The sequence below is a fragment of the Acinonyx jubatus genome, chromosome D3 (genome assembly GCF_027475565.1).
Source record: "Acinonyx jubatus isolate Ajub_Pintada_27869175 chromosome D3, VMU_Ajub_asm_v1.0, whole genome shotgun sequence".
NCBI lineage: Eukaryota > Metazoa > Chordata > Mammalia > Carnivora > Felidae > Acinonyx > Acinonyx jubatus.
Genome location: NC_069392.1, coordinates 42,735,826 through 42,763,105, shown reverse-complemented (window position 1 = coordinate 42,763,105; position 27,280 = coordinate 42,735,826). Strand labels below are relative to the sequence as shown.

The following is a 27,280-nucleotide window of genomic DNA, read 5'->3' as shown; positions in this document are numbered from 1 at the left end:
ACACATATTTGAGATTTCCAACTACTCACCCAATGAAAGCATCCCGCTCCCTGAGGGTATAGCAAGACTTCCTTATGCTGGAATCATTACTAGCTCCAGGCATTCCCCTTGTCATTTATCAACAATGAACAACTTGGGCAGAGACCTTTCACAAGCCCATTTGCTTTCAGATGCCACCCCATTTGAACCGTAAGATATTAACATCATGAAACTTGTCCCTAAACTCAGGTCCTGAGTTTGGAGAAGTATGGTGGAGACTTCAAGTAATGATGAATACCATCACCAACAATGGTGTGCACTGAAACAGGTAATTGGCTCTGAAAGTCCCGTTAATAAAATTCAGCTCAATTAAATAAGTACTTCTTAAGTGTCCACTAGGCACAAGACAGTGCACCAGGAACTTAGAGAAACACTCCGCTTTTCCACCCACTACAAAGAGAAGAAATAGAAAAGGTCTCCTAAGCATGAAAGGGCTGTTTCGGATTACACTGTGCTCATCAAGCACCTGTCTGCCCCTATCAATTCTATCATAATTGCTGGATTTCAATTTTGTATCTGGAAATTTTTCCTATAATTCATACCCCTTTTTTTTTAATTCATACCCTTTAATTCCAGTTCTCAACAACACCAAAATCAAATGAATCATAAAGCAAAAAATCCCTGAAGTCCAGGCTAATGATGTAATCCTTTTATAACACATTTCCCTATCTGCACTTGGGATACCTGGAAATTTCACTATGCCCTTCTATTGTGTCTCAGTTTCTCAATTTGGAGAGTTACGATTTCCACATTCTAGGTTTCACCTGTTAGACCTCAGGGGGCTTGGGGGAGGAGAAGGGAGAGGTCATGTTCACTTTTCAGACACAGTAGTATTCTGGCCTTCTGGTCCAAAAAAAAAAAAAAAAAATCCAAAAAAACACCAAAGCTTATCTTAAATCTCCTTTGTCATTTCTACTATTCCCGGAGGGCAGAAAGCAATAGTGGAAAAAAAAAAATCCCTGCAAATACCTTCCCTTATCACACTTTATGATTGGAAGAGGTCATAAGGCAATCAAGCATGTGCTTCTTGCAGTTATTTCTTGTATCTACAGGTATTTACTGAGCCCCTACATCTATGCTGGGATCTGAAGAATCCAAAAGCAGTTAAGACATTTTTCCTACTCTGGAGACCTATGATTTAATGGGCAGGTAGGGTTTACCCAAAAACCCAATTGAGAACAGCTAAATATCAAATCATCTGATATTGACAATAAAAGAAGAAAGCAATTACACAATCTTAGAACTGAAGGAAACCTAAGGAAGAGAGGACCCAACCCAACCTCTCCTCATAGGCAAAAATCTTCCAAAATCCTTGTCAGGGGTCATTAAGCTTCTGATTAATGTGGAGCTCACATTTCACGTAATACTCCATTTAATTTTTTGAAGTCTCTTATAGCTAAAACATTTTATACTACATTAAATGCAAACTCTACCTTATTTATTATTCTATACAGCAATGATTTCAAAACCTTAAAGCAGTGTGATATGTCTTTAAAAGAAATATCAAGCACAAGCCCAATATATAAAGCAGTTAAAAGTAGAACTCTTCTGTTAGGGAGCTGCAAGGGGTCCTCAGTATGTCGCCTAGTACTCCCTGCTCTACCCTCCTCCAGCCCAAGGCACATCAAGAATGCCTACAGCTCTGCAGAACAAAATTTGAAAACCACTGCTTTAAAGGTAATCAGAGAAAATCTGATTCCAGCTGCACATATCAGCCCTTGAAAACAGCTATCTTGTCTCTCTCTAAATCTTCTGGGATTAAACTTGCCCCTTTCAAACTGTCTATTCCCTTTATGTAATTTTCTTCCAAATATCTCCCATCCTGGTCACTCTTCCTCTGAAAATGGAGAAACCATAATTTTTTAGATACTGTGACCAGCTAAGGATACTGTCTCTCTTGCTCTTGGGGCAGCAATGGAAGTTAAAGAGGGCTTAGTGAATGAAGAAGGACCTGAGCTGGACCTTGAGAAATGTAGATTTTAGGTAGAAAGAAGATAAAATTCCAACCTGGGAAGCCAGCATGAACAAAGATACAAAAAATTAAAATGAGAGTCTTCCTGACACACTCTGAATACTTCTCCTCCAGACTCTTAACTGGTTCTTTTCCACTCGGCCAGCTGCCCACTCTCTTATATTTCTCAGAAGAAAATTAAGCCAGATCTTATCTCCATGAATTTAGGCTTCTGTTGTGTTGATACCAAACGAGGAACATGATCTGGGCAGCACTAAAATTAGATCGTCTCAATATTGTAGTTATTGCCACAGGAGAGAAAGTACTTGGTGAAGATGTATGATTAAGTCTGAAAAGAAGTGTGTCATCTTTCAATGAGTCAACATCTCAACAAGAAGATTCATAAGGGTTATAGTACTTTGAGGAGGATCCCTAAGGATTCTCAAATCTAAAGTCAACCCAAAGAACACCTTCTCTCTAAAAAATTATCTTTTACTTGTCACTTATCAAACCATAGGTGATACATGCCCCAAATGGTCTCCTGACTGTAAAAACAACAGCATTTTCATATATATGAGTGCTAACCCACCAAGGCAAAACATCCTGTGAAAACAAATATGAAAAGGCCATTTTTTTGTTAAATGTGTTCATCAAAGTCCATCTTTTCATGTTACTTAATTTTCCCATTTACAGACAGGAACTGAAGCACATCAGTGTTTCATATAATATGGTTTGTTATTCAAGAGGGAAGATCTTAAAGATAGGGTGTTCCAGTATCTCTTTCCCATAAAATGTATTCATTGGTGATTACATGAATATTTACTATTTCATATTATAGGAATGTGATTTTCACACACGCAGCTGTTACAAACTTGGGGAAATTGAGATCTTCTCCTAAATTTTAATATGTGCTATGAATCTAAAATTTTTAAGGTGTCAAAAAAAAAAAAAAAGAAAACAAAACAAAACAGATCTTACTAGCATTCAGGGTAATTGATTCAGACATTTTATTTCCATTATTTTCTCTTTTCCTTCATCTCAAAAGGGGATAATCTGAATTGCTCTAATCTGAAAAACAACAATAAGTGTAGCAAATACTTGACAATGAAGATGGAAAGCCTCTAAAAATCTGTTACCTTAGTAACGGCAAGAATGTGGAAGAATAAGAATACACTGTCAGGACATCATTTCAGATTCCACAGATTTGAGACCTAAATACAGTCAGCTTTCATTAGCTTTTTGTTTTTCCCAGCAGGTCCTTGGACTTTGAAACAAAACCTGAATGACAGCTATGAGCAATTCCAGCCTGGCTCCTGATTAGCTATGCCAAACAAAACAACTCTCTGCAGTGTAAACTTTCCAGGCATCTGCAACCAAGCCTCTGTAGAGACTATAATTCCTCGGTGAGATTTGAAGGAGAGTCAGAGGTTGGGGGGTAAAGGGTGACCTGGAGGGGGGAGGGGGAGAAGGATAAGACCTTATCCTCTACCTCGAACTAGTTCCCTGAACTAGTCTGATTAAAGCAAGAGGGAAAATAAAGTAGAATTTGTCTTGGTGTGATTGTCATTGTCACTTTTTAACTCTGCCTATTCTAGATTTAACTAATTCTCTAAATCTGAACATGCTATTCCAATTAAAATCCATAATATCCTCATATTCCAAACCACTCATGCATTTAAGTCAAGCAAGCAATTCTGAGGTTCTACTAGTTTCAAATAGAGCAAACAGTTGATTAAAAAGATCTAAAAGAGAAGGAAAGCAATGTATATGAATAGATAGTGCTCCATATGAATGCAAACTAACATTTTGTGCCATTTGTTGTCATTCACTTTTCCTGCATGTGGACCTAAAATTACTTACATCAAATGACAGTGCACTGTGCTGTGTGCTCCCATCTGCTACATAATTAGATCCTTGTGGAACTATTAAGAAGCTTTTTTCTTACAATCAGTTCCCTTGATTTTACCTAAAGAACATTCCTTAATCTACACAAAAGAATTACAGATGAGATCTCAAAGCTGTCCATTTTGATCAGATGCTTAATTTCAAAGTTATAAGTAGTTTCAGAAAAAGTTGTCTGAAGAAAATTCTATATTAGAGTGCTAGCTGGCAATTTGGCTGTAAAGAGATGAGTTAAACTAAACATTGACTTAAACTCTGCCAATAATCCTTCTAAAATTTCAGAAGTAAAAACTACTATTTTTATACTTCTTGGCCACACAAGACAGTAGCACTGAAACGTCCTCTTGTCTTCTGGAAAAGTGACACACTTAACCACACTCTGATCTCTATTGCTTCTGAGATAACCTACAGAAACTGCAGTTGGCTTACTTAGAATGCTGGGCAACAAAGGTCCCTGCTTCTAGTCAATAACCTTTTTTTTTTTTTTTTTTAACAGTCTCTGATGATTATGTAGAGTTTAAAGTAAGGAAAATAGCTTTACCACCCTAAGATGTAATTTGCAGATATATGACAACAGATGTCATAGAAAACTTACCGTTTGCATAACCACACCATAAAAGCCTAACCCAGATTTAGGACAACATTAAATTTAAATCATCAAAGATTCAAGTGGAAAATTCAAGTTCAGACATAGAGAAGAGGCTATATAAAGATTTATCAAAAATCACAATCAGGGAGATATTAATTTTGGAAACCACGGACAAGGAAAATTTCAATGTTTGAGAAAGGCAATATCAAATCAGAAAGCTACTTTCCCAATTATTTTATTTCACTTGTCTGCAATCCCACCCCTCTATTAAACTATAGAAAACAACCTTAAGTTCATGTTTATAATACCTGAAGACAAGAACAGTGATGTCAGAACAATAGAAAACCCCTCAATATGAGTCTATACTTGAAATCCCAAACCAAACCTGCTGATTCAGCACAAAGTCATCAACAGAGTTCTTATCTGTAAAAGGAACAATCCATTGTCTGGCTGAAACAAAGGGCAGTGCACAGGAAATCAGCCAAATCTGGGCCAGATGGTCACTGATTCAAGTTTCATTCTCCCCATCCCCCACCCTCCCTGGCACTACAAAAATAGATTCAGGCATCATTTTCAGTTACCAGGTAATAACCCTACATGTAAGGTATGAACCTTTTGCAATTACCTATACCACCTCCCACCTCAACACCATCTAATTTACTAAAATAGAATGTCCTTATAAAAAGTTAAATGAGGAAATTGCTACACAGCAGTTACTGAAAGGAAAATACCTCTGAAAGCTAACATTTGTTTCTTAGTCATGGCATGGAGTTTTACCAAGTGGAATGATTAAAAATATTTACATTTGTTCTCATCTACTGTTTTTTTCTCAAACCATGAGATCAAATGAAATGAACCTAGAGAAAACTTATTACACTAATTTTCTACAGATCCACCACTGACAACCTTGAAAAAGAGCTTTGTGGTTTATAACCCAGACATGATTTTACCAATGACAAACTACCAACAAAATAATTACTGATTTTGATTATAAACCAATGTGTCTGACCTGATATCACAGAATCTATAAATTACGATACTGCTATAAATATACATTTCACACCCTTGCTATAAAACTCAGAGTTGAATTCTCAACAGCAACTATTAATTAAAGCTAAAAGTACAGAACTATGTCTTAAAATCTGCAAGCACTCTATGGAAACATAGATATTAAAGAATGGCATAAATAAAAATTCAAGATCTCTCAATAAAAATATTTAGAAAATACTCCTTTACTTTTCCTAACTGTCTAAAAGAAAGATATTTAGGTTATAAACAAAGGTCTTTTCTTTGAAGAGAACCCTGACTCTATAGCAGTTGCTTGGAAATATTTACATTTATGTGACCTAAGTAAATTTTATCAACCAACAAAGAGTGATTCCTTTAGTAAATTGTATAATCCTTTTTATAATTACTTTGAAAATACCAGTGCAGGAGTACATTATTTTATGGGCATGCTATGAAGCTACTTTTCCAAAATTTACATATAGAAAGGTTAGTTAGGGTAGATCAAAGAGTTTTTTTGTCTGTTTTTTGTTTTGTTTTTTTTACACAAGATAATCACAGGCTGGTAATGCAATGGCTAAAGACAAAAATGACTTCAAAATATGTAATCAACAGCAACTCACAGAAATGGTCTGTTTTATTGTGGGGAAGTAGAAAAAGCTGCTAAAGTCAATACAAGGTAACCCCCCTTAGGGGAGCATTCTAGCTTACACAACACCAACAAGAGAGTATAAAATTAAGCCAAATTAGAGCTTTGAATCTTGACCTTCTGTCTTAAGGGAATAGTGAAAAGTGGAAACTTTTTCAAAAACTTGCCCTCAGAAATTGTTCCTGAAAATTGATTTATAATTATGGTATCAGACTAAGTTTTAAGCAGTGGTTAAAAATATAATCTAAATATAAACATAGTATGTAGATATGTGCATGTGTGATACATGTCAGTATACTTCAGTTTTTTTTTCAACATCTCAGATTTAATGATTTAAAATGTATTTCAAAAACCTGATTTCTTTTTAAAACACTATTGTTTTCCTTGACTACAAAATAAAACTCAGCATCATACTGGAAATTGTTGAACTGTTGTGATATTGTGCTTTTACAGCATCTAAATTAATTTTCTTTTAATATAATTACATAATCTTGGCAAAATTGCTAATGTGAAAAAATTAATAATCCATTAAGAACCTTTAAAGTAAGGTAGTTGAGTTTTGGCTGCTTAACAAGCTTTCTCCTTTAGTATAAAATAAGGATTTATTTCAGTATTTGTGAAAAAAAGAAGAAAATGACTATTCAAATTAAAATTTTCTACTCTCTGAGCTCATCTTTAGAGTCTCTAAGATAAATTTGCATTTAAATGAAACACACACAAAGGCAGCTGGACTATCATAACCATCCCACACACATTAGTGTTTTCAGAGATTTAAATCTCTAATTCTTAGGAGAGAGAAAATTGTGACTACACAACTATTTTTAGTCTGTTTTATTTACACATCATTGTAATAGGATTTATATGCTAATGCTTTAACTTAATATAAGAGTTAAGGGAACAGATCTAAAGAGATCAAAATAGAACTACTAACAAAAGTCAACACAGAACAGAGTTCTCATGCACATAAGTTTCTGGAAAACCAGGTTTTAGATAAGATAAAAACAAACACTGTATCAACAACAATAAATGACTAGATAAATGTAATGAGTTAAAATTTAGCACAGTAAATTATGATCTTGTTCTTTAATAAGCCCTAATATAAAAGAATAACAGAGTTTAAAGCTAAACTACTGTAGATAGCATGGAGCTCTAGTAATCCTTTAAGTCTTTATTTTTTTTTTCTTTCCTTAATACATATCTTCCTTTCTCTGGCATCCACAACTCAGGTATAAAATTCAATTCCATTCAAGTCAAAAGTATGGTAAATATAGTGCTGATTACTCTTATTTTTTATTACTGTATATAATAATGAGACACATATATCAAGAGCCAAGTTAGAGTGTGCATACCTTTCATTGATGAAAATTGATGAGAATCCAAATTTCTAAAGAGTGACTTGTATTTATAAGGGAATGCTTTTTGATCTTTAAATGTTTATTTCTCAATATAGTCTATATGCATTAATAAAATAGTAATATATCAATTTAGTAAGTAATCTCATATAACTGTAAATGTGCTTTAAACATAGACTGAAGGTCAAAATAAGCTTTTACTCATTGTCTCTCTAAATGATAATTTCTTATACCTTAAATTTACCATATAAAGAACACCCCAAAATGAGCTCATTTACTAAAATTAGTTTCTGCTCTATAAGACTAAAGAAAAAAAGATATGAGCTAAGTAGTGACCAAATTCATACACACACAAAATATATATCACAGTTTTGGTTTTATTTATAGATACCTTAATGTCCATGAAGTGTCACTAACAAACTTAAGACTCACACCATGATTTCCTTGACATCGCCAGCACTTTTTCAAATTTTACATTCAATCCTTTATGAACAAAGTTAAAAATGTCTTCTAATTTAAAAAATTAACGGATACTAAATCTCTGTTAGATATCAGTGCAATTGAATTCTTTCATAATTTTTGTATTTGGTAACAGAACAAATGGCACACTTACATATCATGTTATATAAATCTACTACATTAGTAATGGTTTCAGGAACACGGTTAAAACAAAATTAGATCTGAATCTACAAAACCACAAGCCACATAATTATGTTTTAACTAGATTGTTGGCTACCCTAAGGTCAGAGATAGTTCTTTATTTTCCTTTCTCTTTCTCTAATATCACAATTCTAATTATAGGTACTTGATAAAGACTTATTAAGTTGACTTTCATTGTTAATTTCCTGCCCAATGGAGAAGTCTGAATATAAACATTTTGCTTAGGAAAACTATGAAGAGAAAAATTATTTTTAAGGAAATGACAAATGTATTTGATGCAGTAATTACTTTTTATCCAAATGAACTGAGAGGAAGTTTGATATTATAATTGCTATTGCCAATTACTACTTCAAAGCCTTAAAAAAAATCAGTACAGGTTAAACACAAACTTTACTCTAAGATAGAATTATGGTGCCTGTTTGCAATTCATGAACTTTAGCTTCCCAAGGGTAAACACCATACAGATGTCTGGTAATCTCCCTTGTAACAGTACCTAAAGTAAACCCATGCTACTTGATTTTAGAATTCTTATCAATTTGAAATCTAATGAGCAAAATTAATTGTAACATCTATACAGTACAAGAGATTTATCACATTTTTCAAAACATTTTTTTCCAGACTTTTAAAACCATGACTCTATTCCATTATGTATTATTATCCTGAAAATAAATGGCTTTCAATTATTTTTTATTAACTAGGCCACTTCTTGGCAAATTTAAAGCCCACATTACCTAAAATATGTAGGTAACTTGTAAATAAGTAAATTTAGTGATAAACTGATCATGTATGAAGGATTACAAAGACATCATTTTGTAAAACTCAAAAAGAGAGAAAATTAAATTCATCTCCATACATCTCTGCCACAGAATTGTTCTGGATTTATTTTTTTCTTGTTAGCATCCTTTATGCAAAAGATAATGCTACTGACCTAGTTTCCACAGGGCCTGGGCTGCATTTCAGTATTTCCAATAGAGGTGATAAGCTTATGTTATTCTGTCTACCCTCCCTTCTCCCAGCTCCCTTGGAGTCAGTGGCTTAAGTATGAAAGAAGTTTGGCTCAAGTTAAGAATGGATTCCACAGCCATGGAAAAAAGGGAACATGTCCCTACAGAAGTCATTCACTGACTCATTCATTCATTACCAAATATTCATTAAGGAACAATTATGTGCTTGTTTTAGGTGTGGAGACAGAATAGTGGGCAAAAGAGACAAACTACTTGCACTCATGGAGTGTTCATTCACATTTTGTGAGTACATCCAAGATTTGACCCCCCACTACATTCCTTACCAACCAAGCTATAGCCCTGGTACAGTCTGTTTCTCCAAAATAAGGTGCTAACTGGTGCCCTGGTGCTCTGAAAGAGTTAATATGCCCATTAGCACCTTCTACACCACCTTCAGCAGGAGCAGCAACATTTGCCAAAAGTTATCTTTCTGGATAATACAAAACATAAGGTACAACTCCTGACATCCACATCTTACAATCTAGTTGAGTAATAAGACATTTATCCAAGAGTATGACTTAGAGGAAAGAACAAAGGCTGTGGAATCAGCCAGCCCTAGGTTTGAGTTCTGATCTTTCTACTTACTACCTATGGACTCTTGTGAAATTTACTTAAACTTTTCTGAGGCTTAGTTTTCTTAGCTGTAAAAATAAGAATGACAATGTCTATTTTACAAGGCTGTTGTGAGGATTAGAAATTATATGTGCACAATACCTGAAGTAGGGCACGTTAATTTTTATTAATTAAGTTACTGGATCAAATTCTTCATTCCTGCTATAAATTAAATGATTAAATAATAGGAAAGGACTAAGCAGAGAAGCATATATGAGTCTTAAAGACTTTTATGGTTGTTTTTTTATTAAAGGCTATGTTTTATGCATACACAAATTCTCTGATGTATACATACACTCTCTGAAATTCCAGATATGCCACCACTCCATGTATTACACTGTTCAGTCACAGTTCCTGCTCTGGAGGGAGAGGTTGAGATAAGGCATACCACGGACTCATGAGTTTTTATGATGACAAAAAACCTCAAACATTTAAAATATCTGAAATACCATAACCCAGACACTCTAACTTCCAGACTCCAACACAGCTTCAGTAGATTGTGCAAATGGTCCATTTAATACATAGCAATATCAAACAACTTCTATACATCCTTCGACCAAAACACTATGAAAATACCATACCTGTTATTAGATCATTCCATTTATATGAACATGGAGGAGAAAAGTTGGTTTTTACATGGTCTAACTTTTCTAGAAAATAAAGAACTTGGTAATATTAGTGGAGAGGCAAACCAGTTAATATAAATTGCTACTCTCTGATGAAGTCAGGGGACTGCAATTCAGCAAGTCTGATGAGAAAAACAAAACAACAACAACAACAAAAAAAAAACCTAACATTTCCTGAGGGTCTATTTTGTACCAGGCATTGTGCTTAGTGTGTTGATACATTATCTTGGAAATGTGACTGTTTTGGAATCAAATTATGAATCATCTGTCTCAGAGTCAAAACTATATCAAGAGTTTCAGAGGGAAATAGTTATTTGTTCAATAGAGATTTTATTTCTTAAATAAGAAATTAGATTGACTTTGTATTATAACATGATGAGCCTATCAGAAAATGCAGTTGTTTGTTTTCACATCTACCCATGGAATAATACAACCTGTGAAATTATGCACGAGAGAATGTAAAACATTTCTATATTAGTCCTAAGTGAAATGCTGCTGTTCTATTACTATTACTAGTAGTAATATTACTAGTCTACTTTGATCTTTCACGGTGCCCCAACTTGTGAAGATATAGGTCTAGCCATTCTCTAATATGCCAAGACGTTAACCTCTGCTCCAAAAATTCTCAAGTGATTACTAAATCATCAGAGTGAACAACTACCTGGGATTCTCTAGTTGAGTAGGAGATAAACCTTTAGTTCAGTTGCAACAGCAAGTTTCTCTATCAGCTTTGGCTCCAGAGGTTTGATTAGCTTATGTTCCACTAGATAATCAAGGGATCAGAGCACTTTTTAAAACAGCCATTAAAAAAAATGCTGCAAATCTAAACCTTATAGGGAATATCTTCACATAATATGTGTCAGAAATCTATGTAGAGTTTTCAGGTGTATTCTCAGCAAGTGAAATTGAGGAAGAATATTGTGGAAATATTCTTATCATCATATATCTTCCATCTCCAATATTTCAGTGTTATGATTTTTCAAAGAATTGCCAATTAAATATAAAATGTAGACTGTCAGTTCTGTAGAGTGTAATTAATCAGTGAATACTTTGTATTCACCATGCATCCAACACTGTATTAAACATTTTGGAAAACACAGACTATATAATGCCACAGTACCTCCTCTAAAGGGACCTACCCTCTTCAGTTTAACCTGAAGTAAATGAATGCTTTTCTGACTCTATAGTCAAAACTGTGTGAGACTACAGTGGTGCCTGGGTGGCTCAGTTGGTTGAGCATCCGACTTGAGCTCAGGTCATGATCTTACAGTTTGTGGGTTCAAGCCCTGCATCAGGCTCTGTGTTGACAGCTTGCTCGGAGCCTGCAGCCTGCTTCAGATTCTGTGTCTCCTTCTCTCTCTCTGCCCCTTCCCAGCTTATGATCTGTCTCTCACTATCTCTCAAAAATAAATAAATGTTAAAAAAAATTTTTTTAAGATATGACTACAGTTTTTTGCAAAACAGAGTATTATCCCATGATGTAAAATTATTTGTGTTGGTGAATGTATATAAATATGCTTTGGGATGCATAAAAGAATTGCCACCAAAATGTTAATGGCATTTAACTTAGGAAGGTTAGATTTCAAGAAGGGAAGAAGAAACGAGGTTAAAAGAGAAGGAGAGAGAAATGAAGACATGGTAAAAAAAAAAATCAAATAAATTTAAATTTGCCCTTTTGAAAAAACAGAACAGACTGGATGAGGGGGAGACAGACTTTCAAGTAGAAAGGTTCACCCACCCTCTGTGATGGATAAGAATGATGGTAACAGTCTCCTTGAATATTCCAATATAGATACAGACATAAATCTCTATGACTGTAGACATAAGTATAAGTACTGTTGGTTTAATTGGTTTTAAAATGCAGGAAATAAATGAGACATTATACCAATTACATCTTCTTTCACATAGTGACCTCCACAGACAGTAGAGGTCACAATAGTGATAATTTTAGGCATACTTGTTCTACAGAAACTAAATGTCCAGGATGACAAATGTGAGGAGTGGTTCTAAGATTTTTATGTCCATAAAACCACCTGAGAAGACTGTTAAAATGCACATGCCAGGGTCCCACCCCAGAAACTCTTATTCACTAGGTCAAGAGACCAATAATCCGCATTTAACAAGCACCCCAGGCGAATAAGGCAGGTGTTGACAGATCGCCCTGAAAAACAGTGAATTTAGGGATGTCTGATCTCTTTACAAACTGATTAACCAAAGAATTTGAGAAGTGTGGTACACTAGAGAGAACAAAGAATTTTGAAGTCAAAAAATCTAGATTACCTCTCTAACCTAATCCCCTACTCACTCCCTCACTTGCCTCTCCCCTTCAGTGGCATTGGCCTCCTAGCTAGCCCTCCCGCAATAGGTGAGAACACTCTTCCTCTCAACTTTCCAATGATTCACACAGATTTCAGGTCTTCACTCAGGTGTCACTGAGTGACACCTTGTAGAGAATCACAATGCTTATCTCACTTTCTACTTCCCCTTTGCTGCTTCATCTCCCTCTCTAGCACTTCTTGCAATCTAAACTACAACAGAGTTTACTCATATTCTCTTGTTTATTGTTTGATCACCAAAAGAGCAGGAATATTCATTAGTTTTCTTCTCTGTGGTTTCCACAGCACCTAGAATAGTACTTAGAGTTCAAGGAGATTTCACTTGGCCAAGATAAAACAAATAAAGCTTGAGACCTTCAGCAGTAGGAGGCAAATACAACCAGAAGGTGGACAGCTTGTTAATACAGATTCCTGGGCCCTACCAGAGATTCTGATGATACAGTAGGCTTGGAGTAGGGCCTGAGATTCTGAATTTCTAACAGGAACCTGTGTGATACTGATAATGCCTGTGCCCATTTTTTAGTGAAAGGCAACCCATTCTACTGTATGAGAAGAGCTGCAGGCTGAAAGACAGAAAGCTTCATTCTACACATATGCCAGTCAGTAGGGAAAAATTGTTCTCCTACTCTCTATGTATCCAAGATATCTGTATCTAATAAATAAAATGAGTCTACAAGGATATTTTTTGCTTTACAATATATCATGAATATATACTATGACATATATATATATATATATATTTTTTTTTTTTTTTAATTTTAGAGAGAGAGAAAGCATGAGTGGGGGAGAGAAGCAGAGGGAAAGAGACAATCTCAAGCAGGCTCCATGCCCAGCATAAAGCCCCATGTAGGGCTTGATTTCACAACCCTGGGATCACAACCCAAGCAAAAATCAAGAGTCAGACACTGAATTGAGCCACCCAGGAACCCCTACAACCTAATTTTTAATAAAAACATGATGTTTCATTTGTTTCTAAGTTTTTACTCTTATAAATAATGATGCTTTTGTTATATTCCTTTGTGCATGTGTCTAATTATTTCTTTCTAACAAATTCCTAGAAGGGAAATTTCTGGGTCAAAGAGTTGAACCAAAGCTGTCCACCAGAATTTTCACCAATGATGGAAATCTTCTATCTTCACAGTCCAATATGGTAGCCACTAACTACATGCTGGTATTAAGCACTTGAAATATGACTAGCACAACTGAGAAACTAAAGCTTTAGTTTTATATGATATTAATTAATTTAAACTTAAATAACCACATGTGACAAGGAAGTACCATATTGGACAGGACAGGGATAGACATTTAAAGTCTTGATCCATGATGCCAAATTGCTTTTCAGAAAAGTTGTAAGTATTTGGCTTCACTCTTAGTATATAATAATAACCATTTCTTTACCCCATTGCCAACACTAGATGTTAATGATCTATTGAATCTTTATAATCTGAAAGTTTAAAAATGTGTGGTTTCATATGCATTTCATATGCATTTCCTTATTAATAATGTTGAACAGGGCTGTTTCTTCTGCCATCATACTCATTCAAATGCAAATTATTTTCACCCATGTTAATTAACTCAGAGGTTGGAAATTATCTGGCTTCCAAATTTGTTTTGTTGGATCCATATGCTTTCTTACAAATTTCTTGCCAACATTTAAATGCATAACAAAATATGAATTCTCAGCTCCACTTGAAAAATGAAATGATCTGGCAACAGTGACACATACTCCCACAGAGCAAAATCAGTGAAGCCTTAGAAATTCTGCCACCTTCAGACTTCTTTGTCCACCAGAACCAATCAGCCCATATTATTTTACAGGTGTTCTGCTTCACTCACTCAGATTACCTACGTGACCCCTACAGGCACCTGAGTTTACAATTCCCCTGAGTTAACTTTTGAGAGATTAAAAGGCAACAGCAACTCATAATAATTAAATTTCATTTCATACGTTTATTTCATAGAAAGCAATGTTATGATATTTCTGGGTCATTTTATAGCTAATATTTAACTAGCAGAAGAATACTTTTCTAGTGGTTGTTGACATTTCTTACTCCCTAGAGCAGTGGTTCAGCACCAGAAAGGTTCTTAAAGTGCAGATTGGTGGGTCCTGCCCCCAGAGTGTCTGATTGAATAGGTTGGGTTGGGCCCCAAGAATTTTCATCTAACTCCAACCTGTGAGTGCAGCTCTACATTGAGGTGAGGTTTTCTCAAAATTGTGGACACTCCTAGAAGTGTAGTCATTGTGTGTAATTTTAACAACCTTTTTAAAATGAATTTGTACATCCTTTTTTCCCAAAACATGTCCACACTTATTTCATTTTATCTTCACAATAATCCTATGCAGAAAGTTGACAATTAGAGCAGTCATTGCTAGTTCCATTTTACACAAGAAAAGTAAGGCATGGGGTTAAGAATTTACCCAAACACATAAGAAATTAAAAGAGCTAGAACAAACATGTTTCCCACCTCCTAACCTGGGTAATACAGGCAAACACAGCAACCCAGGACACAACTGGAACTTGCTTCTCCAGATTGGTACCATAAAAATAGAACCATGTCCAGGAAGGGAAAAGACCATACAAGGATGGTTCACAACAACAAACATTTATCAAGTGTTGATTATGTGTTAATCTATGTTAATCATGCCTATAGCCTCTACTCAGAAGACTGTTGAAGACATTCATAAAGCACAGAAAATTTGAAAAATAAAAATCTGAAACCACAACCTTGAAAAGATACTGAATTCTCTACATCATAGGACAAAATCAAATATGCTGAAGGAGTAGGTAGTAAGAGTAAATACAGAGTTGGGTAAAAGAGAGGAGTTGCTGTGGGAGCTTCACATCTGGACTTGGAGGAGTTGCTATCACCAGTCAGTCAAGAATGGGAGGGAAGGAAGAGTACACAATAGGGAGCCCTCCTGGGGCTCAGCAGCACAAAGAGCTGCTGTTATCCACATTGGGTGTGTGTTTGCCAGAAATATCAGGGCTGCTGGAACTCCAGAATTTACAAGGGCATGCTTTTGTGTAGTCTAAATTACCTTGACTATATAAGAACTCGAGTCAGAGGGAATAACTTCATTATCCATTTGTAGCTAAAAGATACCATGATTAGAGCTCGTGAAACTTTCTCTCTGATTTTTTCCCCAAGTTTTGAGAAGCATTCCTAACAAAAATCCACCAAATTGTGATCACAATACTAATTATAAATCAGCCCTTCAACGGGGAAAAAAAAAGGACTGCGTTTTCACTTAAGTAGAATTGATATATTACTAACCTTAACAGGTACTTTTCTAAGATTTAAAATAATAATAACTAATAACAATTAGTTATACTGATACATAGATGGCAAATACAAAAAAACAAAAAACAGTACTATTAATTTGAAAGAACCTATTGGGACACTTGATTAGTGTTGTAACTGACCCGTCCTATATGCCTGTCTTATAGTCTAGTTCAAAATGACTGAGGCCATAAAATGTCTACCACTCCATTTAGAAAACTGTAGCAATACTGCTGAAAAAAAACCACCTCTGACTTTGCACAAGACCAAAGAAATACAAATCAAAACAAAGGGATACAATTTTACATTGATCAAATTAGTTGCAATAACATATGTTTTACTAAAACATAAGCACACACATAGATTGTCAATGACAGTATAAATTTATAAAATCCTTTGGGAAAGTAATTTGGAAATTACCAGGAATCTGGAAATGTCCTGTTAAAAATAAGTGCTAACATTTACTTGTGTTTTCATCATGCTATTGCTTTTTATCTTAACTCTGTAGAATGCTACATAACTTAGGAAGCTAAAGTTTCAATAAAATAAGCTACTTGCCCAATTTTGCCAATAAGTGATGGGGCTATTTTTTGAATCCTGAACCTTTAATTTTAGAGCCCACTTATTTACAATACCATTACTACCTCTCTAAAAAAATAATCCTAAAGAAGTTAAAATAAGAAGAAGGAGAAGAAGGAGGGGAAGGGGAAGAAAAAGAAAGTTACCTTCATAAGGACAGTCATCATATTTTTTTAATGACTGGAAAATTCCCTAATAGAGGAAGGGCTAAGTAAATTATGGTACCTTAACTGGATAAACTATTATGAAATTACTACAAATAATAGGGAGTAAATTGTAAAAAACTGTTTATGGAAAAAATCAGGGTAGAAATGTAACTATAGTATGATACGACATCTGTAAAAATATATATTTCATATGGCAAGACTGAGAAGGGAGCTGGAAGAAACAAAAACTATTACCATTTTAGAAGAACTTCACTGCTAGTACTTAATTTTCTTTTGTTTTTGTCAGTCTTGTCAATCAAGATTACTCTAAGCACCCTTACAAACTCGTTCTTCTAACTTATATTCTTACCATCCCAAACATTCCTAAAACTTCACTAATAATGTATTCATATTACAGACTTATTCAAAATAATTACATAATACTCCTTATTGGTGACTCTGAAGCTTTAAAGTATGAAACCTCCTTCTTAACATCTACGATTTTTGCAATCACCATTTACAGTGTACTTTTGAAACCCCTTAGTTGAGATCATATATAGCGACTAAAATCAACTAATTTTTTTTACTCTCATAACCTTGCAATCACTCTTCAGCTCCCTGCACCCATCAGGGATCATTTGCCCAGAGTTTGCAGGTATTTTAGAGATTAGAAAAGTTTCCTGTTAAGAACATGACCTCTAAGTGAATACTTACAACTAAAATAGTTATAAGAATATTCACATTCTAAATGCTTTTGAGAATTACTAATTGAATTATGTCAGCTTTCTTTGAAGTAGGTAAAAGAACTTCATTTCCACTTACCAAAAAGAAAAGTTAAGAGTTTAGTGAGAGTAATTTCCCTAAAAATGGCACCATTTTTAGGGAAAAATTTCACTCTCCTTAGCCATACAAGGTGATACGCAGAGGCCCATTCAGCGCAGAGTTCGGCCTCTACCAGTAACATAAACAGACATTTTGTGGGAAAGTGAAGTAGCTGTTCCTCAATGATATCAATCTCATAAGAACAGGAATGTAGTTTAAACACCTCTAACTTCCTTTTTATGAATCTACAAATCAGGATTTTTTTTGTGTGTCACTCTATTGTCTAATACACACAGGTCCAACTGGGTTATCCTTAGCTAGTCTTAGAACACCTGCAGAACTATTATTTTCATCACAAAATTTTGGATTAGAAGGACTCTTAGAAACCAAGTAGTTCACTTCATTTATTTAACTGAGGGGGGGGGGAAGCATTTCCAAGAAAGTTATTTCATTTAGCTAGTTTATGGTAAATGCAAGCCTGGAACTAGATGTGACCAAATGTCTTAAACTTGGCCTCCGTATTTCTCCCTTACCATTAAGTTTTCATATTGTGCCAATGGGAGTGTATAGTTATGTCTTTTCAATCTAATAATACACTGCACTGGACAGAGTTAGCTACAGTGCTCATCCTTTACTTCATAAGGAGTTCCAAAATGGAGGGAAAAATTCAAAAAAGGTTATAAAAAACCAGTGTAGAGAATTTAGTGAGGGTGGGGGGGTAGGGGCAGGGATAATGGTTTAATAGTCTTGCTTTCCACAGTGTACATGTTTCAAGATTTTTAGCACTCTAACTGATCTTCGACTATAAGGGCCTTAGCCCAAATAAACGGTTCTAAAGTCATCATGAGTGGATAATCACATAGTCATCATCATTGATACGGAGGTTGGTCTTTACTTGTACTCCATTTCTTTTCAGCCTTTATTTCCATAATGTAATTCCATTTTAATAGAAGATTCACGGAAGAATATACAAAATTGGACAACTGTGGTTGCCTCTGGGAAGGAGGGCATTGGGAGTATGGAGTGGGCGAGAGAAGACTTACTTTACACTGTTTGAAATTCTTACCTTATGCATATTACTTTTCTTTTTTTTTTCAATATATGAAATTTATTGTCAAATTGGTTTCCATACTGCATATGACTTTTCAATATCAATTTAAAATTTTCCTTTACACACATGCCTATATCCATGGAATTCTATTACTAAGTATTTTCAACGAAACAATTATTTTATTTTTCTCTTTTACATAACATTTCAGCATTGCAACTTGTAACATCACATAGAAATATTCAGAAAGAAAAAGAACCAGCACAGTCACAAAACTCAAAACGAAATTCCAGGATCCAAAGCATAAGAAAATGTACAGAGGGATGAGAGGTTTCTTAAGTGGGGGGGGGGGGGGGGGCATTTAATTTTAAAGAAAAGCTCTTCCCCATATTTAAATGGCTAGGTTTTAAAATGAGATTTAAGTGAGATTTCGGGGAGGGGAGCGGTTGTACAGGTGTGAAAGGTAGAAATTGAAATTTGGTTTCTATCTTTTGGACAGGAGACAGAGGCTTAGGGTAGGGTGGATAAGGACCTTGCGACAGTCGCATTCATACAGGAAAGGAGCAGGATGGAATGAGTTTCTGCAGGACCCGGTCACCTCAGCTGGAGGCAGCAGCTGTCCCCGTACCGATGAATCGCGTTCTGGATCTTACTTGGGCTCGATTTAACTCAGAAGCCCCACGAACGAGGTCTGTACAGATAATTTACTTTAACGGAGCTCGGAAGACGGACTGAGGGAATTGATTTACTTTACCAAGCCGCCTCATCACCACCCTCGCGGGCCAGGGCACACACCTCCCCTCGCTGTCTACTCGTGTCCGGGTCAGCTGTCAACACAACCCTTTGTGTCTCACTCCGGTTAAGAGTGGTCCTCCAGCACTCTCAGAAAAATGGAAATGATGGCTGGAGCCGCGCGCGCGCTCGCGACGAAGTGACATTGGATGTGAGGAAAAGAAACCCGTGGACGCGGAGCAACCGCGCAGCCACCGCCGGACGCTCTCAACTTTCCCAAGCTGAGCTCTCCCCATCCTCCTCCCCCCGCCCCCCCCCCCGTCACCTCCACGCCTCCCCGCCCGAAGTCCACCCTCCGGGCGACCCCCTCACACGCCCCTTAGGCCCGGGGAGGCCGGTTCGCGGCGCGCCCCCGGCCGTCTCCGCCTCAGCGCTCCCCGCGGCGCCTCAGCCTCTCTCATCCCACTCTCGGGCTTCCTCGCTCCCGCCACAAAGGGAGCGAGAAGAGCCCGCGGTGACAGGCCTCTGGCCGCCGAGCGCGGACCGCACGGGCTGGGTCCCCTCAGCGGGCTGACGCGAGGCGGCGGGGAGAAGGGGTTCGGATCCCGGGCTGCCACTGGCGCCTGCCCTCGCCACACAAACACAGTGGCGCTCACACCCCCCCGCTCCGCCTTCCCGGTCCTCCACAAAAAGTCAGCGGCAGCGCTTCCCTGAGCAGGCAGGGTGTCCACAGCCCGCCAAAGGGCAGCTCCTGCCCGGCAGAGGCATGCGCTCGCGCCCGCCTCGCGACCTCTCACCACCCCCCCCACCCCCGCCCCCGCGCCCCGGAGTCCCCGCAGCCGCTCACCTGGCCCTGGCGGGGCGCTAGGGCAGAGGACCAGGGGGTGGCCCTCGCCTCGGCCGGGGCTGGTCTCCCCACCCCCAGTCCCGGTCCCAGCGCTGCGCTGCGCTCGCTCCGGCCGCCCTCCTCCGAGGTGCTAGCGCCGCCGGTGGCTGGCGTCTCTCTGGCAGGCGCGCTCGCCGCGCGCTCAGTTCCCCGGGGCGGAGCGAGGCGGCGGCCGCCGAGGCCGGAGGCGGATTCCTCAGGTGCTGCCCCTCCCGCTTCCCCAGAACCTCCGCGGCGGGGACCCCCACCCCTCCCCCGCCGCCCCGCCTCTCGGCCTCCTGCAGCCCTCGCGCCCGCGAGTGGCCTTTAGGGCTCCCTTGCCCTCCTTGAGTGTAGCGGAGCACATTTCCCTCCCCGCCCCCTCCAAGGACGCCCCCACCCCTCCTCAGTCCCCTGTGCTCCCGCCTCCATTTCCAAACTCCACGGCACAAATGATGTCTGTGGCCACTGTGGGGCGTGGAGGGTGGTGGCGTAAGGGGGTCTTCTGGGAAAGAGGATCGCCCCCTAAAGTGCAGCTGACGCACTCAGCCAGGAAGAAAAATTATTTTCTCGCCGAGTCCGCGTTCATTCACAGAGTGCTCTCGCTTCATTACGCGATTGCTTTCTCTGTCCCAGGACGGCGGCTAAAGGGCCCTAAGTGTGAACTCGGCCTGGGCAATGGTGGGTCAAAAACCCTTGGCCTTTTGCACGAAGGGGGGTAGGGCGGGGGGCAGGACGCGGACAAAACCAAACAAACCCGGGAGCTCCCGGCCAGAGCCGACTTTTGCACCTCCCGAATGAGCCCGCCCTCCGGCCCGCGGACCCTGCGAGCGCAGGGGGAGGCTGCCTGCTCTCCGGGGCTAGTCAGGAGCCTCCTCAGGGACCAAGAGGGATAGTCCGCCCCACCCGCAGCCACATCCAATGGGTCCTGGAGCATGAAGCGTGTTGCAGGAGCAAACGTTCTCAAGAGATGCTCGGCTGATAGTGACAGATTTAGCTCCACTTTTCACAGCTGGTGGTTCCTGTTACTAGAGATGTAGCTCCATTTAAAAAAACTGTCGTTGCCAGAGATAGGGCTACTAAACGCCTTTACTGAATTGCCCACACTCTGGAAGAAACAGCTCCATCCTGGAAGTGGTGGAAAAGTTTAGGTAAAAAAAGTTGATCTCTTTTTAGTGTCTTGGGGACAAGTATAGCCCTGGGTAGCTCAGCATGTTGGTGGAAATAGGGAAGCTACGGCAGCGCCTGGTCTTGGGGCAGGTTGTTTATCAGTCTATTGTTGCTATACCATTGTCAATTATAGTTTAAAGACAGCTTCAATTAAAGTAGATCTCAAAAGATCTCTAAGTCTACGTTTTGTTTGCTTCTTTTTTTTTTTTTCCTTTTTTTTTTTTTTTTTTAAGAACCCAAGTACAATTTCCCCCTTTCTCTTTTGGTCAATCCAGAGGGAATTGACTAGAAGTCTGGAATTACCAGAAAATAACTCAAGACATAGTTCAGTTATGACTAGCAAAAGCAAGCGATTTGTTTGTGGTTTAATTTGTCTTCTCTCCCTCCTGCACTGGAAAGACACACTCAACTGCCATTTCCTTTAAAATCATTGCATTCCTGGTGGTGATAAGAAGGAGAAATGGCTTTTTGTTTTGTTTTACAATTGAATCCCTATTGTCCGGCCTTTAAAATCACATAGAAACACTTTCATGTGCCAGGAAGGCAGGAGACATGGCTTTCTCAATCGCTGCTGTATACCCACAGTTCTGGATCTTGCATGCAATATAGGCTTAGTAAATGAAGTCAGCATGACTTTTAAATAACTACAACCTAGAAAGATGCAGGTGATTAACAATATAGTTCAACATATTGAAAAGGAATCCAAACTCACCATGAAAACTAGACATACATGTGGAAATGACAGTAGAAACCTGAGACTTCAAGTTGACCTTGTGAATACAAACTAAGCTCACAAAAGGTTAAAGCAGGTGACAGAGAATCTTTTGAAAAACTCAATCCCTCACAAGGTCTGTAGAGTTGGGAGGGGGGATGCCATCCTCTTTAAAGATAAGGAAACTGGGAACAATGAGCAGCCTTAAAGTAAAACCACAGTGCACTTTTCTCTCAATTTAGTTCAAGGACCATTGTTTAGTGCCAACCATGCTAGACTCTTGGAGATGTAAAGGCAAATTTGCCTTTACAATTGCTCAAGGACAAATTGCAAAGGACAATTGCTCAAGGACCTTAGATTTATATTATAGGACTCTGGTATTCATTCTTCATTCATTTAACAAATATTTATTGAGCACCTAGTGTAAGCCAGATTGTGTAGTAGAACTGATGATTCATCAATAAACCAGACAAGTCCCTAACAAGGTTAAAAGTTACTGATGCTAATCTATTTCTGGTAGATTGAAAACATTTTAATGTCTCCTTTATTAGATAATACATTCCTTTGCCTTGAATTTATTTGTTTATATATAAGCCCCTCCTGGGTTTATATATTCCTCATCATGCCCAATAGACTTTTGTGATTATAAAATGTGATAAGGTTGAGTGAGTACTCTGAATCCTGGCTCTAAGACTTACCCATTATGTAACATTGACCAAGTTCTTGACTCACCTTAGTGTCCCCATCTGTAAAATAACATCACAATAGTACATACCTCAGAGAGTAGCTAAGTGGACTGAGACAATGCACAGTGCCTGGCAAACTATAAAATGTTAACTGCTGCGAATCCCTCCACTCTTCCCCGTAACAACAATTTCCAAATGCTCCTCCATAAATATTCTGCATCAGAATTCAAATTCAGTGAAAAATATGAGATTCACAGCAGTCAGGGGCCTTATAAATAATAGAATCCTTCCAAAGTGCTTATTGTGAAGATCCTGTGCCTCAGCAATGGGAGGCTATGATTATGTCTTGGCTCTGCTCTTAAGGATGACCACCCCTTTGCCTTAATTTCTGTAGCCTCTGTTCCACACTTTGGAAGACTCTTCCCTGTTCAATATCATTCATGGTCATATCTTAAGTGGGCACTGGGAAGTATGCCTTCCTTGGAGACTTCATGATTTTCATAGCCCATTTCCTGCTAGTACAAGTTTGGGGTCCTGAGAGGTTTTTTTTACAATTAAAGGTGTTTTTTTTGTTTGTTTTTGTTTTTAATTTTTTTTCAACTTTTTAATTTATTTTTGGGACAGAGAGAGACAGAGCATGAACGGGGGAGGGGCAGAGAGAGAGGGAGACACAGAATCGGAAACAGGCTCCAGGCTCCAAGCCATCAGCCCAGAGCCCGACGCGGGGCTCGAACTCAGGGACCGCGAGATCGTGACCTGGCTGAAGTCGGACGCTTAACCGACTGCGCCACCCAGGCGCCCCACAATTAAAGGTTTTTGAGGCCAGGCTTACAGCTTATCTGATCATACGGTTCTCTCAGACACTTAGTAGACTTCATATTTATTTGCTTCCATTGAGTTCCACGTGCCAGTAGTCACACCCAAAGTTCTCTCCTGGGCATAGTTTTAAATATTTTGTTTTCTTCCGTCCTCACCCTCTACCTTTTTCTCTCAACTTAAGGTTTGAGGCTTGGTGGCTCAGCATCCTGTGCACCATCAACCATTATCTCCTAGGAGGAAAGGGAAAGCACTACTTTCCCACTCAGGGCCAACTGATTGACAGGAAACCAACTTCCAACCTAGCACCACCACCTGCAGAGGTTAAGACTCATCGTGAGGTATTGAACAGTGGTCTCTAATTTCAGATTGGGTGCCACTTACCAATGCTGAATGATCCAGATCTCCACATATTAATATGAGCAGATAAAAAATATCACTAATCATAAAGAGAAAATTTACCACTTGAAAGAAGAGGGCCAAATTAAACCAGCTATCACTCACTAAAATGGAGTTAATGCAGGAAGTAGGAGAAAACATTTTTTTGAAGAATCTTATTCATGTTCTTAATGAAATTTAAAAAGTGATAAGGGCAAGTTGTCATGAAAATAGAGCCATCTGAGAACCAGAATGTCCTGATAAATAAAAAAAAGTACATGGATATTTTAGTTGAAAAGACTATAGAAGCAGTTAATAGAAGAAAAGATACTGCTAAAAGCTTAATTAATGAACTATAATACCATCTCAAAGAACCCTTCCAGAATGCAGAGCAAAAATAAATAAATTAAATAAGTAAATAAAGTAAGTAAGTAGAAATTATGGAAGAAAAGATAAAAAATATTTTACAATATTTCCAGGACATCCAATATTTATATGTTGCAATTTTTAGAAGCAAAATGGAGTATTATTTCATTATATTATTATAAAATATTTATATTATAATATTAACTATATTTTATTATATTATTTATTATATATAGTAATATAATTGTAATATACAATGTCAGATGCTTAACTGATTGAGCCACCCACACATCCCTATTTTGTAATATACTACAAAACATCTTTATTTTAAAATTTTTTTTAACGTTTTATTTATTTTTGAGACAGCAAGAGACAGAGCATGAACAGGGGAGGGTCAGAGAGAGGGAGACACAGAATCTGAAGCAGGCTCCAGTCTCTGAGCTGTCAGCACAGAGCCCGACGCAGGGCTCAAACTCACGGATCGTGAGATCATGACCTGAGCCAAAGTCGGCCACTTAACCAACTGAGCCACCCAGGCACCCCTACAAAACATCTTTAAAAGAAACTAAACAAGACCTAAATAAATGGAAACACATTATGTGTTGTTGGAGTTGAAGACTTAATATTCTTAAGGTGGCAATACACTCCAAACTGATCTACAGATTCAATACAATCCTTATCAAAATTCCAGCTGGTTTTGTTTTGTCTTGTTTTGTTTTTATAGAAATTGACAGGCTGACCCTACAATTTGTATTGAAATGCAAGGGACACAGATTGTCAAAACAATTTTTTTTTTTTAATTAAGGTCTGAAGACTGCACTTCCCAATTTCAAATCTCATTACAAAGCTACAGTAATGAAGACAGAGTGGAACTGGCATAAACACAGAAATATAAACCAATGGAAGAGAATTAAGAGTCTAGGAGTGTGCCTGGTTGGCTCAGTCAGTTGAGCATACGACTTGATTTTCGCCATGGTCGTGATCTCAGGGCTGTGGGATAGAGCCCCGAGTTGGGGCATGGAGACTGCTTGAGATTCTCTCTCTCACCCTCAGCCCCCTCCCCTGATCATATGCTCTCTCTTTCCCTACCCCCCAAAAAATTGAGAGTCGAGAAATGAACCCATATATCTATGGTTAATTGATTTTCAACAAGGGTGTCAAAATAATCTGCCTTCCAACAGATATAAAAATTCCTTAAAATGGATCTTAGATATGCTATAAAAACTGAAACTATAAAAGTCTGTTTATAGAGTTCTTTGATATTGGATTAGGCAATGACTCCTTTTGGGGGGGGGGATTCTTCTTTTTAATTTTTAAGTGATCTCTATAGCCAATGTGGGGCTCAAACTCACAACCCTGAGATCAAGAGTTGCATGCTCTACTGACTGAGCCAGCCAGGTGCCCCCAGATTAGGAAATGGCTTCCTAACAAGATACCAAAAGCATGAGCAACAAGGAAAAACTAAATAAATTTATTCATAAAATTAAAAGCTTTTGTGCATCAAAGGCCAGTATCAAGACAGTGAAAAGACAACTCAGATGTGGGAAAAAATATTTGTAAATCATAGATCTGATAAATAAAAAATCTACTCTGCAGAATATGTAAAGAACTCTTACAACTCAACAATAAAAAAAAAAAAAACTAAATCAAAGGGAAGATGGACAAAAGATTTGAACAGACATTTCTCCAGAGAAGATTGCCAAATGGCTAATAAGCACACAAAAAGGTGCTCAACATAATTAGCCACTAGGGAAATATAAATCAAAACCACAATAAGACATTACTTTATACCCATTAAAAGGCCATTAGAAAAACAAAACAAACCAAAAATAACAGAATACAAACAATGGAATGCGAGCCATCTTTCAAAAGGAAGGAAATTCTGACACATAGAACAGCATGGATGAACCTTGAAGTCATCATGCTAGGTTAAATAAACCAGTCACAAAGGACAAATAGAATATAATTTGAGTTTTATGAGGTACCCAGAGTAGCCAAATTCATAGAGACAGAAAGTAGAATGGTGGTTGGGCTGGGGCCAAGGTTGGGGAGGTGATGGGGAGTTATTGTGTAATGGGTACAATTTGGGTTAAGGTTAGGGTAAGACATGAAAAATTGTCCTGGAGATGGATGATGGTGATAGATGCACAAAAATGTGAATGTACTTAATGCCACAAAACTATACAAAACTATATCCTTAAAACTGGTTAAGTTTTATGTTACATATAGTTCACCATAATAAAAAAGAAGCTCTAAAATTTTTTTTAAACATATAATAACAAATGTTAGCAAAGATGTGGAGAAACTGGAACCCTTATACACTGCTGGTAGGAATGTAAAATGGAATAACCACTGTGGAAAATGGTTCAGCAGTTCCTCAAAAAATTAAAGTTATAATATGACCCAGCAATTCCACTCCTAGATATACGTACAAAAGAATTTAATATATTCACACAAAAACTTGTACATAAATGTTCATAACAGCATTATCCATAGCAGTTAAAAAGTGGACACAACCCAAATGTGCATCAACCCATAAGTGGGCAAACAAGATGGGATAGCTATACAATGGAATTTTATTCAATCTTTTTTCTCTTTTTTAAAAAAGGAAGTACTGATACCTGCTCCAAAATGGATGAACCTTGAAAAGATTATGCTAAGTGAAAAAGGCCAGACATATTGTATGATTCCATTTATATGAAGTGTCTAGAGTAGGAAAATCCACAGAGATAGGAAGCAAATTAGTGGTTAACTAAGGGTAGGAGGTTTGGGGAGAAATAGAGAATTAAGTGCTAATGGGTATGTGTTTCTCTTTTGGGATAATGAAAATGTTTTTAAGCTGATTGTGGTGAGGGTTGCACAACCCTGTGAAATACTAAAAACCACTGGATTGTACTTTTTTTTTTTTTTAATATATGAAATTTATTGTCAAATTGGTTTCCATACAACACCG

General features: G+C 37.8%; 1 protein-coding gene across 6 annotated transcripts in view; it reads right to left on the bottom strand.

The window, feature by feature from the left end:
- The window catches only part of GREB1L (GREB1 like retinoic acid receptor coactivator), a 279,671-nt gene extending 259,344 nt beyond the window's left edge, over positions 1–20,327 (bottom strand). For 4 of the 6 annotated variants that reach the window (XM_053206241.1, XM_027068619.2, XM_027068620.2 and 1 more), the window contains exon 1: positions 20,182–20,318. The gene's annotated coding sequence lies outside the window, so the exon portion shown is untranslated. Of the gene's footprint in view, positions 1–20,181 lie in introns of all 6 variants that reach the window. The other 2 variants (XM_053206245.1, XM_053206238.1) reach the window with 1 other exon arrangement.
- Positions 20,328–27,280: the final 6,953 nt, after the last annotated feature.